The sequence below is a fragment of the Euphorbia lathyris genome, chromosome 1, assembly GCF_963576675.1.
Source record: "Euphorbia lathyris chromosome 1, ddEupLath1.1, whole genome shotgun sequence".
Classification (NCBI taxonomy): domain Eukaryota; kingdom Viridiplantae; phylum Streptophyta; class Magnoliopsida; order Malpighiales; family Euphorbiaceae; genus Euphorbia; species Euphorbia lathyris.
In genome coordinates, this window is record NC_088910.1 from 64,419,300 (window position 1) to 64,434,586 (window position 15,287).

Genomic DNA, 15,287 nt, shown 5'->3' on the forward strand with positions numbered 1-15,287 from the left:
CTTTTTTCAAAGTTTAGAATGATATATGCTATGCTAAGCAGAAGGTGATTGGTTATGAAGGGATTCTTATCATTATATGAATCAAACATAATTATAACCTTTTTTGTTTTCTTCCTCCACTTACTCTCTTGTTTTCTTTCTTCTTCCTCAAGTACTCTCTCTCTCTCTCTCCAAACCATTATTATGTTTGATTTTTACTAATCATTTTCTTGGCATGTTTCTCTGCAAGATACATATTTTCAATTTCTTTTTAAAAAAGTTATTTTCTTTTGGGTATTCATTTGATCTTTCTTATCTTTTTTCTTGTCAAAGAAAGGAAAAGGGGCTAGACAAGTGAAGATGGGTACAATTTTTGTAATGGGAATTTTGTGGTCATTGCTGTGGATAGCAATGGCTGAAGCAGAGTATGTTAAATACAAAGACCCCAAATAGCCAACGACAGCTTGTGTTAAGGACTTAATCAAGAGAATGACTCTCGAAGAAAAAATTGCTCAAATGGTACAAATTGACATATTAGATGCCTCTCCTGATGTTATGAAGACCTTCTCCATTGGTACTTACTGTTTCTTCATCTTTTCATGTTCTTGTCTTTCTCCCAACTTAATGGCATTGCATTACCATAATTTCTCTTTCTCAAACTGAAATGAATACTTCCTTTACTTATATTTTTAGTTTTTTCCTTTTATAGAAAACTTTCAAATTCATGTTTCAATGCCCATATTTCTGTTGGCAATTTTGATGTTACACTCTTCATTATCTCATGGCCTTTTAAGTTTGTATGCGTAGTTTCCAAGTTTATTACTTCTATTGTAATTTCATACCAATAAACATGAATGTAAGTGATTGCAGATATTCTCATTTACATTCAAAACTCTATGCAAACATATTATGCTATAGTTTCACTTCACACCTTCGATCCTTGAAGGTTTGATTGATATCAATTTTTCATGCCTATCATGGCATATAAAGAATACTCCTCTGACAGATCATCTTTATCACTCTTGGAAAGTTTATTTCTAGATTTGGCCATTGTCAATTTGTTCACATGAAAGTAGGCTAGCTATAGTTCACAATTGTCTTGTTGATGTGAACTAACTGTTAAATCTTCCTGTTGTTAGTTTAAGTTTATGGCACTGAAATGTTGTTATTTGACGACCAGAATCAGACATTGAGTAGGAAATGTTGAATTTGTTTTTTTTTTTGGTTTCTACATGTGTTTTCTAGGGTAAATTGCACTTATGGTAACTAAAGTTTGGGGTCTATTTCATAATGGTCACTTAGCTTTATTTTCTTTCAATAAAATCACTAAACTTCGGTTTTCATTTCAATAAAGTCATTTTGGCAATTTTGCATATAAAAACTCATATTGAAACATTGAAATGACATAGAAAACATTTAAGTATATGCCAACTAAGCGCCACGAATTGTACAATGATATGGTTTTTCGAAGTTGTTTTCTGGCTTACAATGTGCCACAGGCACACACGTAGTTGCCATGTGAGCCATAAAAGTCAGTAATGTCCAGTATATGATGTATAAAATAGCTATCAGTTCATCCAATTCTGAGTAATGATAATGCCATATCAAGTGCAGTGAGAAGAGCACAAAATTGAAGCTACTAGATAATAATGAACCAAAGTTCAGTTTTTGGTGATTTGCTGACATGACATTCATACTCCAGATGTTGTCAATGAGAAATGGAATACGTTTGCATCTAATGTGCTTACCTAGATTGCTGCAACCAATCCAACTCTCTCAATTCAGCAGAGGATTCAGCGATGATAACGGGTCTCAGCAAATGAATATAATTAGTAGTGTTCCTTTGAATAAAAAAACCCTGATCAAACTCTCTATGATCTTCCAAACCAATGTACTGTCTCAAACCAGTTCTCATCTCCCAACATGTCAACTATACTAAGTTCAGAAACCTCATTCGGTATTGACTCATCGATTCGATCACACTTTGACCCTTTCCCTCTCCCTGCTACTTCTGGGGTAAGTTTGCATAAGTTCCATACAACTATGATGCATGTGGATACTTAAAATTCTCAGCTATCTTAGCCTTAATGTTTACATACTTTTTGCTATTCATGTATGTTTATGTTTAACTTGGTATCTAATTTTTTCCAGGATTCAAGCAGGGAGTAGTGCCGACAATGATGAAATTAAGATAGAAAGACATCATATTTGAAAAAGTAGTTAACTAATTGGTGGCTAATAAGTGTTCATATGAATGCTTCTCATCTAGTTAGCATTTTGTGTATTAAACTTTCAGTTATTCTAACTAACCTAATGGATCCTTGTCTAGCCGTTTGGGAATTCCAATGATTGCTGTATGTAATGTACCAAGTGGTGGCGGAAGCGCACCACTGCCACGACCATTAGCACAACCCCAGCTGCACCAAAGACTCCCATGAACCAAGTCCTCTCTTCTAGATTAGATGCTAGCAGAGGATAATGTCCAAAAGAAGGATTCAAATTCGAAATCCAGGAAGATTGAAGGAAGTGAGTACGATAATTCTGCATTGGTTTGTAATGGGTATGGGTAATAGAGCCTCTTGAAAAGATTCTGTTTGAAGTGAGAGTTCTGTAAAGTTGTGTGTATCTTCATCTGTAGATATAACTTTGGCCTAGTATAGTTTTTGTATATCATCTATGAGATGGGTTAATATACAGCAGGTTAGTACTTAAAAATACTATGAATGTGAATTTGTGAATATTGAATCAAAGCTCGTATATCTATAGCAGATTAATTCATTACACTATATTTGCGTACATTTTTGTATTTAATTTCAATAATACAATAGAATCGATCTCGATTACGATAAATGACCGAGGGTAACTAATCTTGTTTACCATTAATTACAGTAATACAACATAAAAAATAGAGCAGGCTACATTTGAACATGCTGCTGTAAAATTTCTAAAAACAATAGCATTAGGGTCGGTTGTTCATAGCAACCGACTCTAATGTTATTAACATTAGCCATGGTTGTTACAACAACCGACTCTAATGATCAGAGCATTAGAGTCGGTTGTTACAAACAACCGTGGCTAAAGACCCTTTTAGCCATGGTTATTTGAAATAACCATGCCTAAAACTCAAGGTATTAGAGTCGTTTTTTCATAACAACCGACTCTAATGCCCTTTTGGGCACGGTCGATAAACCGTGGCTAAAGACGATAAGCATTTGCCATGCCCTTTTAGCCACGGTCGTACAACCGTAGCTAATGATGGTAAACGACTGTGGCCATAGGCCATTTCTGTACTAGTGCTAAATCACATAATGCCCTATCTATATGCATGTTGCCTATCCTACACAGGATGGTAAAGCTACCTTGATCTTTAAGCTTGGGGGGCAATTTATGAGTGATTATGGCCGAACATTGTTCTGTTAGGGCCACTATCTCATTCTCCCCGAACTTTTTCTTTTTCGACAACATGTCTTTAAGAAACTTTGCATATTTTGGCATTTCCTCTAGTGCATTAATGGAATATTAATTTCTAATCTACTAAGGATTTCCGAAAATCTAGCAAATTTCTTATCTAAGTTGGCCTTTTTCTGTTTCTGGGGAAATGGCAATTTTGGTGCATAAGGCCTAACTACTTTCTCTACAGCTACTCCAGGAGCTGAAGTTTTAGACACGGGACCGGGGTTGCTTACCACTTCCGGTTCCTTACTTACCTGAGGTGACGATTGTGTTTGTGATTGGGGTGGCACGAGTGTGTCCACTTCCTTGCCACTTCTCAAGGCGATGGCTTGAACCGTTTCCTCTTGTGAGAAGTGTTGAAACACATTTCCACATGATTTTGATTTGACAAAATTATTTAAGTTATGATAAAAATATTCTAACACATTAAATTTATAATGCTTTGATTTATTTACACTAATGTGTTTGTTCAATGTTGAGTTTAATTGTGTATAAGACATTGAGATTAAAAAGACCAAAGGCCCATAAAGTGGAAGTCAAGCCCAAGTCAACACATCAACACCATTCGGCTTAGAAGTTCAAAACGAAGCCGTATCAACCAAAACGACGACTCAGCAAGAGAAGGATCGAGAAGCCTTCGTGGCAAAAGCTTCAAGACGAAGCTGCTGAGTTGGACGACAAAGCAGTCTAGACAACGGCAGAGAATGTTCAACTTCCAGAAAAAGTATTTCTACTTTGGGAAAAGATCAGAAGGCGCAGAAAGCTATCTCGTGGACTTTTCCTTAAATGTCGAACCATTCTGCCGAAGATTGACGAAGACAGAAGATGCAAGGATTTTATTGGCCAACGACGCTGAGCACGCCCAGAGTGACAATGACAGGAAGCCGTTTCCCTCCAACGGTTATTTCGAAATTCGAAATGACCAGGTGCCTCAAGTGTCACTATATAAAGGCCATCGATATGCTTCAATCCACACAGAACTTCAAGTTGTCAAAACGCTGACCAATTTTATACTCGAAGATTCTGTGAGAAAAGCAAAGCAAATACCTTACACCAATTTCCATACTTTGTGTAAAAGTCTAGAGTGATTTCCAATAATCTAAAGTGTCTTAGCAATCGTTGTTTAGGACAATCTTATTATCATTTCTAGAAGTATAGAAAGGAGAGGTTGAGTACTCGGTTATAGTACTCAGCAGTAGAATAGGAGTGAGTAGAGGTATAGAGGAAGGTACTCTTGTTATACTCAGCTTCTAGTTGTAAAAGGTTTGGTGCTCTACCTTTAAAGAGCTCAGTAGAGAATTCGAAAGCTCGGAACGTGTTCCGGGGACAAGACGTAGGCATAGAGGCCGAACCTGGATAAATCTGCTGAGTAATATCTTTCTAACCTTTAAACTCCTTTGATATATTTTGCTTGCTCGAAAACTGACTAAGTAAAGAGGTCATGCTGAGTTGTGTGCATTGAGTATCTGAGTTCAGGAATAGACTTAAGTGCTATCTCCTGACTCAAGGAAAGAAGCTGACTTAGTCACAAGTTGACTAAGCTAGTGTCTTAAACTCACTCAGTGCGCTGTGTAATCCTTTTCATTATAAAAGAAGTCAGCCTTAACGTACCAAAATTTTAAATAGTTCCTATCCCCCCCTTGGAACTAACTTGTTACGTTATAAGGGACCAACAAGTGGTATCAGAGCTTAAAAGCTCACTGTGCAAGGTTTAACTACCTTGAGCTGATCCCCACTATGGCTGAAAATAGCACTCGGTTTCTCCCAGGAAATCTGACAACTCAGATTTTACCTGAAGGTCTGTCCATTACTCGGCTCCCCTATTCTTCGGGTCTAACTATACCTTCTGGAAGAATAGGATGAAAAATTTCATTCAGGCAACAAATATGAGTGCATGGCTATCTATAGTCCAAGGCCCATTTGTTCCTGTTGAAACTATTGATGGCCAAACGGTTGTCAAAGCTGAGACTAGATGGACAGAGGATGATCCCAAGAAGCTACAAAACCATGCTTCGGTTATAAATATGCTTCACTGTGCGCTAGATGCTGCAGAATACAACAAGATTTCAGGTTGTGAGTCAGCGTAGAAGATCTGGAAGAAGCTGGAGGTCACCTACGAAGGAACCAACAAGGTGAAAGAATCCAAGGTGAACCAGCATATGAGATTGTACGAGCTGTTCGAAATGAACGATGATGAAGGGATCTCAAACATGAATGCAAGATTCACAAACATCATCAACGAGCTCAAGAGACTTGGGAAGACCTTCACTGAGGAAGAACAAGTCAAGAAGATTCTTAGGAGTCTTCCTAAAAGCTAGCAAGCGAAGAAGACCGCTATTGAGGAAGCTCAAGACTTAACCACCTATAAGTATGATGAACTCATTGGCTCACTGCTGACCCATGAGATCTCAATGAAGAATTTCGAGGTCAAGGAAAAGTCTGAAGACAAGAAGCAAAAGTCTTTTGTCATGAAAGCTGACTCCACTGATGGGAGCTCAACAGACGATGAAGAGATGGCTATGTTTACCAGAAAGATGAAAAGGCTGTTCAAAAAGAATGATAAATATTCTAAGAAGCCTTACAAGAAGTTTGATAAGTACAAAGCTGACTCCAGCGACAGCAAGTACAAGAAGGACAGCTCAAAGCCCATTACATGCTTTGCATGTCATCAAACTGGCCATATCAAATCAAGTTGTCCCTCGCTGAGGAAAGAAAGGAAGAACGGAAAGAAGGCAATGGTGGCAACCTGGAGCGATAGTGATGATTCATCATCATCTGAAGCTGATGCCACTGAGTCAGCAAAGATTTGTTTCATGGCTGACGAACTTGCTGAGCCATGTGTTTCTGAGCATGCTGACCCCTCCATTGCATCTGACGATGAGGAACAGTCAACTGAGGTAATATCACTACCCTTGCTCAGAAATGAAATGGTTAATGCCCTGAGTGACCTCTACACACTTGTCAAAAAGTGTAATAAAAAGGTTAGAGCACTCAACAGGCGATGTGACGAGGTTGAGGAGGTCAAACTGAGTGACCTTCGATATCTTCTTCAGGACAACTCAGATTTGCATAGTAACATAGGAATTATGCAAAAGTTTGTCTCTGAGGTCCAATCAGATTCTAAGAAACTGAGGAAGGACGTCACATCAATTCAGAACCAACTTAAGGTTCTGAATAAAAGAAATAATCCTCTGAACACTGAGTACCGAAGTACTAGTCAACAAAGATGGAATCCTCAGCGGAATGTCCAGTGTGACTTCTGTGGGAAGAAAGGACACACCACTAAGGTGTGCTAGCACGCTCAGCACTGGGGTGCTGACCAGTCAGTGAGACATCCTAAACGGAAGGTCAGCTGTGACTTCTGTGGAAAGAATGGACATACTATTCAAGTATGTCATCATAAAATAAAATATGATGCTTTACCTGTTGAACCTAACAAGCAAGGACCCAAAAAGAATTGGGTACCTAAAAGCAACTAGCTATATTGCAGGTAAGCCTGAGGTGTACTGAGAAGTCAAAGATGTGGTACATTGACAGCGCATGCTCGAGGCATATGACTGGTGATGAAACTCAGTTCATCATGTTTGAGCGTAAACGAGGAGGAAGCGTAAGTTTTTGAGACAACAAAAAGGGTAAGATAGTAGGGTCAGGAACCGTTGGTGGTAATCCTACTATTGAGTCTGTCTCCCTAGTCAGCGGACTCAAATATAACTTACTCAGCGTAGCTCAGCTATGTAACAATGGGAGAAAAGTTATATTTGATGACACTGGATGTAAAATATTCGAGGGTAAAACAAATGAGTTAATTTTAACTGCCCCTCGTATTGATAATGTCTTCATGCTGAACTTAGAAAAGAAGTTTTCAAAAACTGTATGCTTAGTGTCAAAGGAAGAAAATTCCTGGCTATAGCACAGGAGACTTGGTCATGTAAGATGGACCTCCTGGCCAAATTAGCAAGAAAGCAATTGGTTGAGGGTCTGCCAGAACTTAAATTTGAAAAAGATCAATTATGCCACGCTTGCCAAGCTGGAAAACAAACCAAACAATCTTTTCATAGTAAAAACATTGTCTCAACTAAGCGTCCATTAGAGTTACTACACTTGGATCTCTTCGGTCCAGTCCAGCCGCTGAGCTTGGGTGGAAAAAGATTTTCCTTGGTCATTGTAGATGACTTTTCTAGATACACTTGGATCATCTTGCTGAGTAGCAAGGATGAAACCTTTGAGACATTTTCAAATTTGGTTAGAAAACTTGAAAATGATAAAGACCTTAAGTTAGCTCACATCCGAAGTGATAATGGTGGAGAATTCAAGAACCAACAATTTGTTGAATTCTGTGAAACCAACGGCATTGACCATAATTTCTCTGCTCCTAGAACGCCTCAACAAAATGGGGTTATTGAAAGGAAAAACAGAACCTTGGTTGAAATAGCCAGGACAATGCTGAGTGAGCATAGGCTTCCAAAGTACTTTTGGGGAGAAGTTGTCAACACAGCGTGCTATATTCTTAATAGGGCTCTTGTTAGACCTATATTAAAGAAAACCCCCTACAAACTTTGGAAAGGACGAAAGCCCAACATTGGATACTTTCGTGCCTTTGGCTGTAAATGTTTTATATTGAATACCAAAGATAGCCTAGCTAAGTTTGACTCAAAAACTGATGAAGCTATCTTTTTAGGCTACTCAACAAACAGCAAAGCATACAGAGTTTTCAATAAACGAACTAAAGTTTTAGAAGAGTCAGTACATGTAGAGTTCGATGAAACTAACCCTGCAGGTAGATACCAGCCGCTGACCGAGGATGATCCACACTCAGCACCCGCTGACCAAGAAACAGCTACTGAGTTATTCCCTCAAGGGCTGACCAAAGGTAAAAGTGAAACTCAAATTACTTTCACTAGCCAATCTACTCCTGCAGAGATTGTTGAAACACAGCCAGCGTAAGATATCAATCTACCAAAGGAGATTGGGATACTAAGAGGCCACTCAGAAAGTGCCATTCTTGATGCCGCTGAGAATACCCTGATGACGAGAAATCAACTCAGGAGATACCTCAGCAACGTAGCATTCGTCTCAATCCAGGAACCAAAGAATTTCGCTGAAGCTGAGTATGACGAATTCTGGATGAATGCAATGCAAGAAGAACTTGATCAATTCAGACGAAATGAAGTATGGGATCTAGTGCCAAAACCAAAAAGCCAGAAGACCATAGGAACAAGATGGGTCTTCCGCAACAAGCTGGATGAACAAGGGAACGTGGTCAGAAACAAAGCAAGACTTGTAGCTCAAGGCTACAGTCAGCAAGAAGGTATTGACTACGGTGAGACCTTTGCCCCAGTGGCAAGGCTAGAGGCTATTAGAATTTTATGTGCATATGCATCTTATATGAACTTTAAATTATTTCAAATGGATGTTAAGAGTGCATTTCTTAATGGAGTTATAAACGAGGAAGTCTATGTTAATCAGCCTCCAGGGTTTGAGGATCCTAAGTTCCCAAACCATGTTTATAAACTCAAAAAGGCTCTGTACGGCCTCAAACAAGCACCACGTGCTTGGTATGAGAGGCTGGCCAGTTTCCTGCTGACTAGAAATTACGTCAGAGGCAAAGCTGATACAACCTTATTCATTAAGAGGAAGGGTAAAGATACCCTGCTGGCTCAGATTTATGTGGATGACATTATTTTTGGTGCCACTAACGAGTCAATATGCAAGGAATTTAGCAAGCAGATGCAAACTGAGTTTGAAATGTCAATGATGGGAGAACTCAATTTCTTCCTTGGACTTCAAATCAAACAAGGGAAAATGGCATCTTCATAAGTCAAACTAAGTATGCAAAGGAGATATTGAAGAAATATGAACTTGAAAATTGTAAGCCAATATCTACTCCAATGGGCACTGACACTGTCCTCTGCGCTGATAAGAATGTAAGTCGGTAGACAGCAGATTGTATCGAGGTATGATAGGCTCTCTACTTTACTTAACAGCGAGTAGACCGGACATTCAGTTCTCAGTATGTTATTGTGCTAGATATCAATCTAACCCTAAGGAATCTCATTACATAGCTGTAAAAAGAATCCTTAGATATTTGCAAGGCTCAGTGAATGCAGGTTTATGGTATCCCAATACTTCAGATTTCACACTTCTTGGATACACTAACGCTGACTACGGACGAGACAAGCTTGAACGAAAAAGCACCTCAGGAGGATGCCACTTCCTTGGGAGCTGTCTTGTGTCCTGGTTCAGCAAGAAGCAGGCATCGGTAGCCCTGTCAACCACTAAAGCTGAGTACATTACTGCTGGAAGCTGTGTTGCTCAAGTCCTATGGATTAAGCAACAGCTTGAAGATTATGGTGTTCAGACTAAAACAATTGAAGTCAAATGTGACAACAAAAGTGCAATTGATCTATCAAAGAACCCAATCCAGCACAGCAGGATGAAGCATGTCAGCATCAGACATCACTTCATTAGAGACCATGTACTCAAAGGTGAGATCAAGCTGACCTATGTCCCAACGGATGAGCAGCTTGCTGATATCTTCACAAAGCCACTGGCTCGTGAGCAATTCAACATACTTAGAGAAGCCATTGGTATGTTTAATCCTCTTCAATAAATTCCAAGTATGATATGCATGCTGAGTAAGTTTCCATGATGAATGATTTGTTATATTTTATACTGAGTAGATAAATATATATATGCTGAGTATTTACCTCAAGCTGAGCTTCTACGCATTATATCTATTCCTCTACATAACACTGATTACTCAGAATTTTAAACGCTTGAAATTCCTAACACTGAGTAAAGAGCCGTTGCAAACTTTAATACAAAGCACGCGAATTGAATAGCCACCTAGGATGACGCATAGACTATAATTAGAAAACACACGCGCCGTATATGTCATAAATGCCAGAATCCTTGTCGTTTGAGAATCTCGAGGTAAAACAAACAACCCAACGCCTTGGATTAACTCAACATATCTATAAATAGTGGATGAATTCCCACTTTTATTTCTTTACGCTTAGAAATCTTTGGCATTTATACTCTCTCTCTCTCAAAAATTCCCAAAACTTCTGAGAATATGACAAGAGTTTCTCTAAACATCTCCGGTGCTGGTGTTTCCCAAAACCGCTCCGATGATAATCCCACGTCTCCTACTCAGCGCAATCCCGCTGGAGCCACTACGCCGAGCAAGAAAGCTCAAACTGTCCAAGCTACTTCTTCCAAAGGGAAACAACAGCAAAAGGATAAGGGTAAGAAAGTAGTACAATGCAACTACACTCAGGTCTTCGCGAATGTGAGGGAGTGGAAGATTGACCACTCGTGGTGGTTCTCATAAGGATTTGTGGATGCCGAGCAGCCTTTCTATGAGTGGATCAAGAACAATGGCTGGACCGAGCTATTCTCAGTACGGGATCCCACTTACCCTGAGTTGGTACGTGAATTTTACGCCAATTTGAAAGTCGCCACTGACAATAGGGACTACCTAGCAACCAATGTTCGAGGAAAGAACATCTCCATCACCCCAGCGTACCTAGCCTCGCTGTTCAAGCTGAAAAACGAAGGGGCTATACTTTGTAAGTCAGGTGATCATGACAAAGTCACCTACGTTAAGACCTTCTGTAAACCTAATGATCACGTAGGTGAAATTTCTAGCACTTCCATGGGTCAGCATCAAAAGATGGCCCGTTACATTCTGACAAATTTCCTTTACCCCAAAATAAACTGCACCAACTCAGCAACCAACTTCGAGCAGTGCTTCATATGGCACATGCTGATCTACACGCTGATTAATATGCCTGTTTTCATCATCGGTGGGTTTCTACGAAGTACAGGAACTCTTAGGCTGGGCTCCTTCATCACGAGAATCCTTTTGGATCACAAAGTGGACACAGTCTCTGAAATTCGAGTTCAAGGAACCAATTGTGACGAAGGAGGGAAAAGGGGAAGCTGTCCAGAACGCTGAAGGGATAGTGCCTAAGAAGGGCAGAACACAAATAAAGAGGAAAACTGTGCAAAGCACCTCCAAAGGTGCTACCTCTACCCCAAAGAGGATCAAGGTTGTGTGTAAAGGAACAAAACCGCTAACTCAGCAAAGTCCGGGTGGATCTAGATCAGCTTTGAAACGACCTAGGGAAGCTGAGCCTGAGACAGAGCAAAAAGAGGACATTGAAGAGCAACCTTTGAAGAAGAAGAATAAGAAGCTCAATTTTGAGTTAAGACCTATTGAGGCCATGCCGACAGATATCATTGTTCCTCCTAACTCACACTATGCACAAAGTCAAGGAATTGACACTGAGCAACAGGCTGGGGAAGAACAAGATCAAGCCCAAGTAGGTGGTCAGCTTGATGAGGAAGTGTTGGATGACCAGTTTGACGAAGAAGAACTGGATGGTGAGTCCAATGAGGAAGACAGTGGTCAAAACGACACTGAAGAAACAGCTGAGGATGAGCAGTTTGAACCAATCAACACTGAGTTGGTTGATGAAGATGAAGCTGAGCACCCAGTAGCTACTCCCGCTGTTCAATGGGAAACCTCACCTAATGACTCTATTGAGTCCATTCCTTGTAACCCCACTCCTCCAAAGCTTAAACGACTCAGAAAGAAGAGCGCCGTTCGAAAACCGGTCATTGACCTAATGGGAGACTCCCCGCTGAGAGATGAAATCACTAACCTAACTGAGGTACATCTCAAATACTTCTCCAACCCTCCTGAGTCTGACCAAGGGCACTTAGAAAATCAAGCCTCTGTTTCTCCAAAGGAACATGTCGACTTAAATGCCTCCGCAAATCCAAGCAATGCCGAGCAATTGCTCGAAGATTCCGCTCCTCAAACTATTGAGCAAGATAAGGAATTTCCTGCCCAGGTGGATGCTGAACTTCCTCAAATTCCATCACCATGTCAGCTTCAGCCTGACACCATGCAAGGAACTCTTTCTGCCGATCCTCCACTTCCCCAAGTAAATGAGCAGAATCAGAATCAGTCAGCCTCAACTGACAATACTGGGCCAACCAATGTCGAGCAGAACCAAACATTGCCCCTACTCGGTTCTACTCCACTTCCGGCATCTAGGACAACACTGGATGGATCCTTTAATTACAACATTGCCTCTGAGTCTGGTAGACGAATTGTTGACTCAGTTCAAGCTCTCATCCAGCACCTCCAAAAATCAAGCACCAATACCGCTGAATCCAGTTCTGTTGAGACAACTTCACTCTCATCCATCACTCAGCTTCTCACCGAGATTAAAGGTATGAAGGACCTTCTGAGTGTTATAACTACACTGCAATCTCAATAGCCCCGGCAGGACTCTATACTAAAACTGGCAGAACTCCAGCTGACCATTGTAAACCATATGATTTCTCTACAACACGAGTTTCATCAACTGTCAGCTGCGAACTCAGCATATGCCACTTCTGCCGAAGTCCAACATCTCTTTCGCCAACTTCACACTGAGCAAAAGAAAATAAATCACCAGCTTTCCACTTCCTCCCAATGCTCCATTGAGCAAATTTCTAAGGCTGTGCGTCTGCTGAACTTAAATAGGCAAGAGATGGCCACTGACGAGCTTAAAACGAACGAGATTCTGAAGTATTCTCGAGTAATCTACAGCGATGTGCGCAAAATCCAGGGTCAACGTGAGTATTATGATTCATCTCTGCTAAAAATGTTTCATCAAGCTTTTGCAATACTCACTGACAACATGCACTGGATCGGCAAGTCTCAAGCCGCTGTTTTAAGCATGTTGAGTGCTGCATCTATCGGTATTCCTCGAACCATTATCGATGATGGCGTTCCAATCTTCGACGGAATAAATGAAAGCACGAAAAAGCTGAAGGCATTCAGTCAGCGTCTTACTCAAGCTGCCAATGACTCAATCTTCATTCCCAAACCTGATGATGGCAAAACGGGGGAGAAAAAACAAGCCCCAAGAACTCAGCAAGCTTCAGTCAATCAGCAACACAAGGGCAAGGGCAAACAAAAATAGCTTAACTTGTATTGTCTAGTCTAGCTTTTGTTTTTGAACCCTTTTTATCTGTGTTCTTTTTGTATTATACTGACTTTAAACTTGAAAAAAATTATATGCATCTTTATCATTTCACACTGACTACTCTTAGGCGATGCCTACTTAAGTGTTTGATATAATTTGTTAAAACGCATCTTCATCAAATCAACAGTGCTTTACTGTCTATATCAATTGATGATATGTTTGCTGTGTTGATCATGCATGTTGACCACTTCTTATATGTCCACCTAACTAAAACTCATTAAACAAATTTTACTCAGCGCTCTCTGATATTTAAACCTTCCGCGTAAAACTGAGTTAAATAGAATATGTTTCATGAGCTGACCTATCTCTGAAAACTGACCTTAGACTTACTCAATTAAACCTTGAAATGTTTAGAGTAAAACTAAGTCAGTAGCTTAACCCTTACGGGGGAGTTATTTGATAAAATAAGGTCAACTATCATGGGGGAGCTCAACACTGAGTTCTTCGATTGAATATTTTTGCCAACATCAAAATGGGGGAGTTTGTTGAAACACCTTTCCACATGATTTTGATTTGACAAAATTATTTAAGTTATGATAAAAATATTCTAACACATTAAATTTATAATGCTTTGATTTATTTACACTAATGTGTTTGTTCAATGTTGAGTTTAATTGTGTATAAGACATTGAGATTAAAAAGACCAAAGGCCCATAAAGTGGAAGTCAAGCCCAAGTCAACACATCAACACCATTCGGCTTAGAAGTTCAAAACGAAGCCGTATCAACCAAAACGACAACTCAGCAAGAGAAGGATCGAGAAGCCTTCGTGGCAAAAGCTTCAAGACGAAGCTGCTGAGTTGGACGACAGTCTGGACAGCGGCAGAGAATGTTCAACTTCCAGACAAAGTATTTCTACTTTGGGAAAAGATCAGAAGGCGCAGAAAGCTGTCTCGTGGACTTTTCCTTAAATGTCAAAACATTCTGCCGAAGACTGACGAAGATAGAAGATGCAAGGATTCTATTGGCCAACGACGCTGAGCACGCCCAGAGTGACAACGACAGGAAGCCGTTTCCCTCCAACGGTTATTTTGAAATTCGAAATGAACAGGTGCCTCAAGTTTCACTATATAAAGGCCATCGATATGCTTCAATCCACACAGAACTTCAAGTTGTCAAAACGCTGACCAATTTTATACTCGAAGATTCTGTGAGAAAAACAAAGCAAATACCTTACACCAATTTCCATACTTTATGTAAAAGTCTAGAGTGATTTCCAATCATCTAAAGTGTCTTAGCAATCGTTGTTTAGGACAATCTTATTATCATTTCTAGAAGTATAGAAAGGAGAGGCTGAGTACTCGGTTATAGTACTCAGCAGTAGAATAGGAGTGAGTAGAGGTATAGAGGAAGGTACTCTTGTTATACTCAGCTTCTAGTTGTAAAAGGTTTGGTGCTCTACCTTTAAAGAGCTCAGTAGAGAATTCGAAAGCTTGGAACGTGTTCCGGGGACAAGACGTAGGCATAGAGGCCGAACCTGGATAAATCTGCTGAGTAATATCTTTCTAACCTTTAAACTCCTTTGATATATTTTGCTTGCTCGAAAACTGACTAAGTAAAGAGGTCACGCTGAGTTGTGTGCATTGAGTATCTGAGTTCAGGAATAGACTCAAGTGCTATCTCCTGACTCAAGGAAAGAAGCTGACTTAGTCATAAGTTGACTAAGCTAGTGTCTTAAACTCACTCAGCGCGCTGTGTAATCCTTTTCATTATAAAAGAAGTCAGCCTTAACGTACCAAAATTTTAAATAGTTCCTATCCCCCCCCTTGGAACTAACTTGTTACGTTATAAGGGACCAACAAGAAGAACG

The 15,287-nt window shown here is 40.0% G+C and overlaps 1 long non-coding RNA gene across 1 annotated transcript; it reads left to right on the forward strand.

Moving 5' to 3' along the window:
* The first annotated feature begins 323 nt into the window (after positions 1-323).
* LOC136208511 (uncharacterized) lies at positions 324-2,600 on the forward strand. Its single transcript, XR_010677192.1, has 3 exons — positions 324-553; positions 1,594-1,995; positions 2,131-2,600. It is a non-coding gene; the product is annotated as an uncharacterized lncRNA (long non-coding RNA).
* The last annotated feature ends 12,687 nt before the right edge of the window (positions 2,601-15,287 follow it).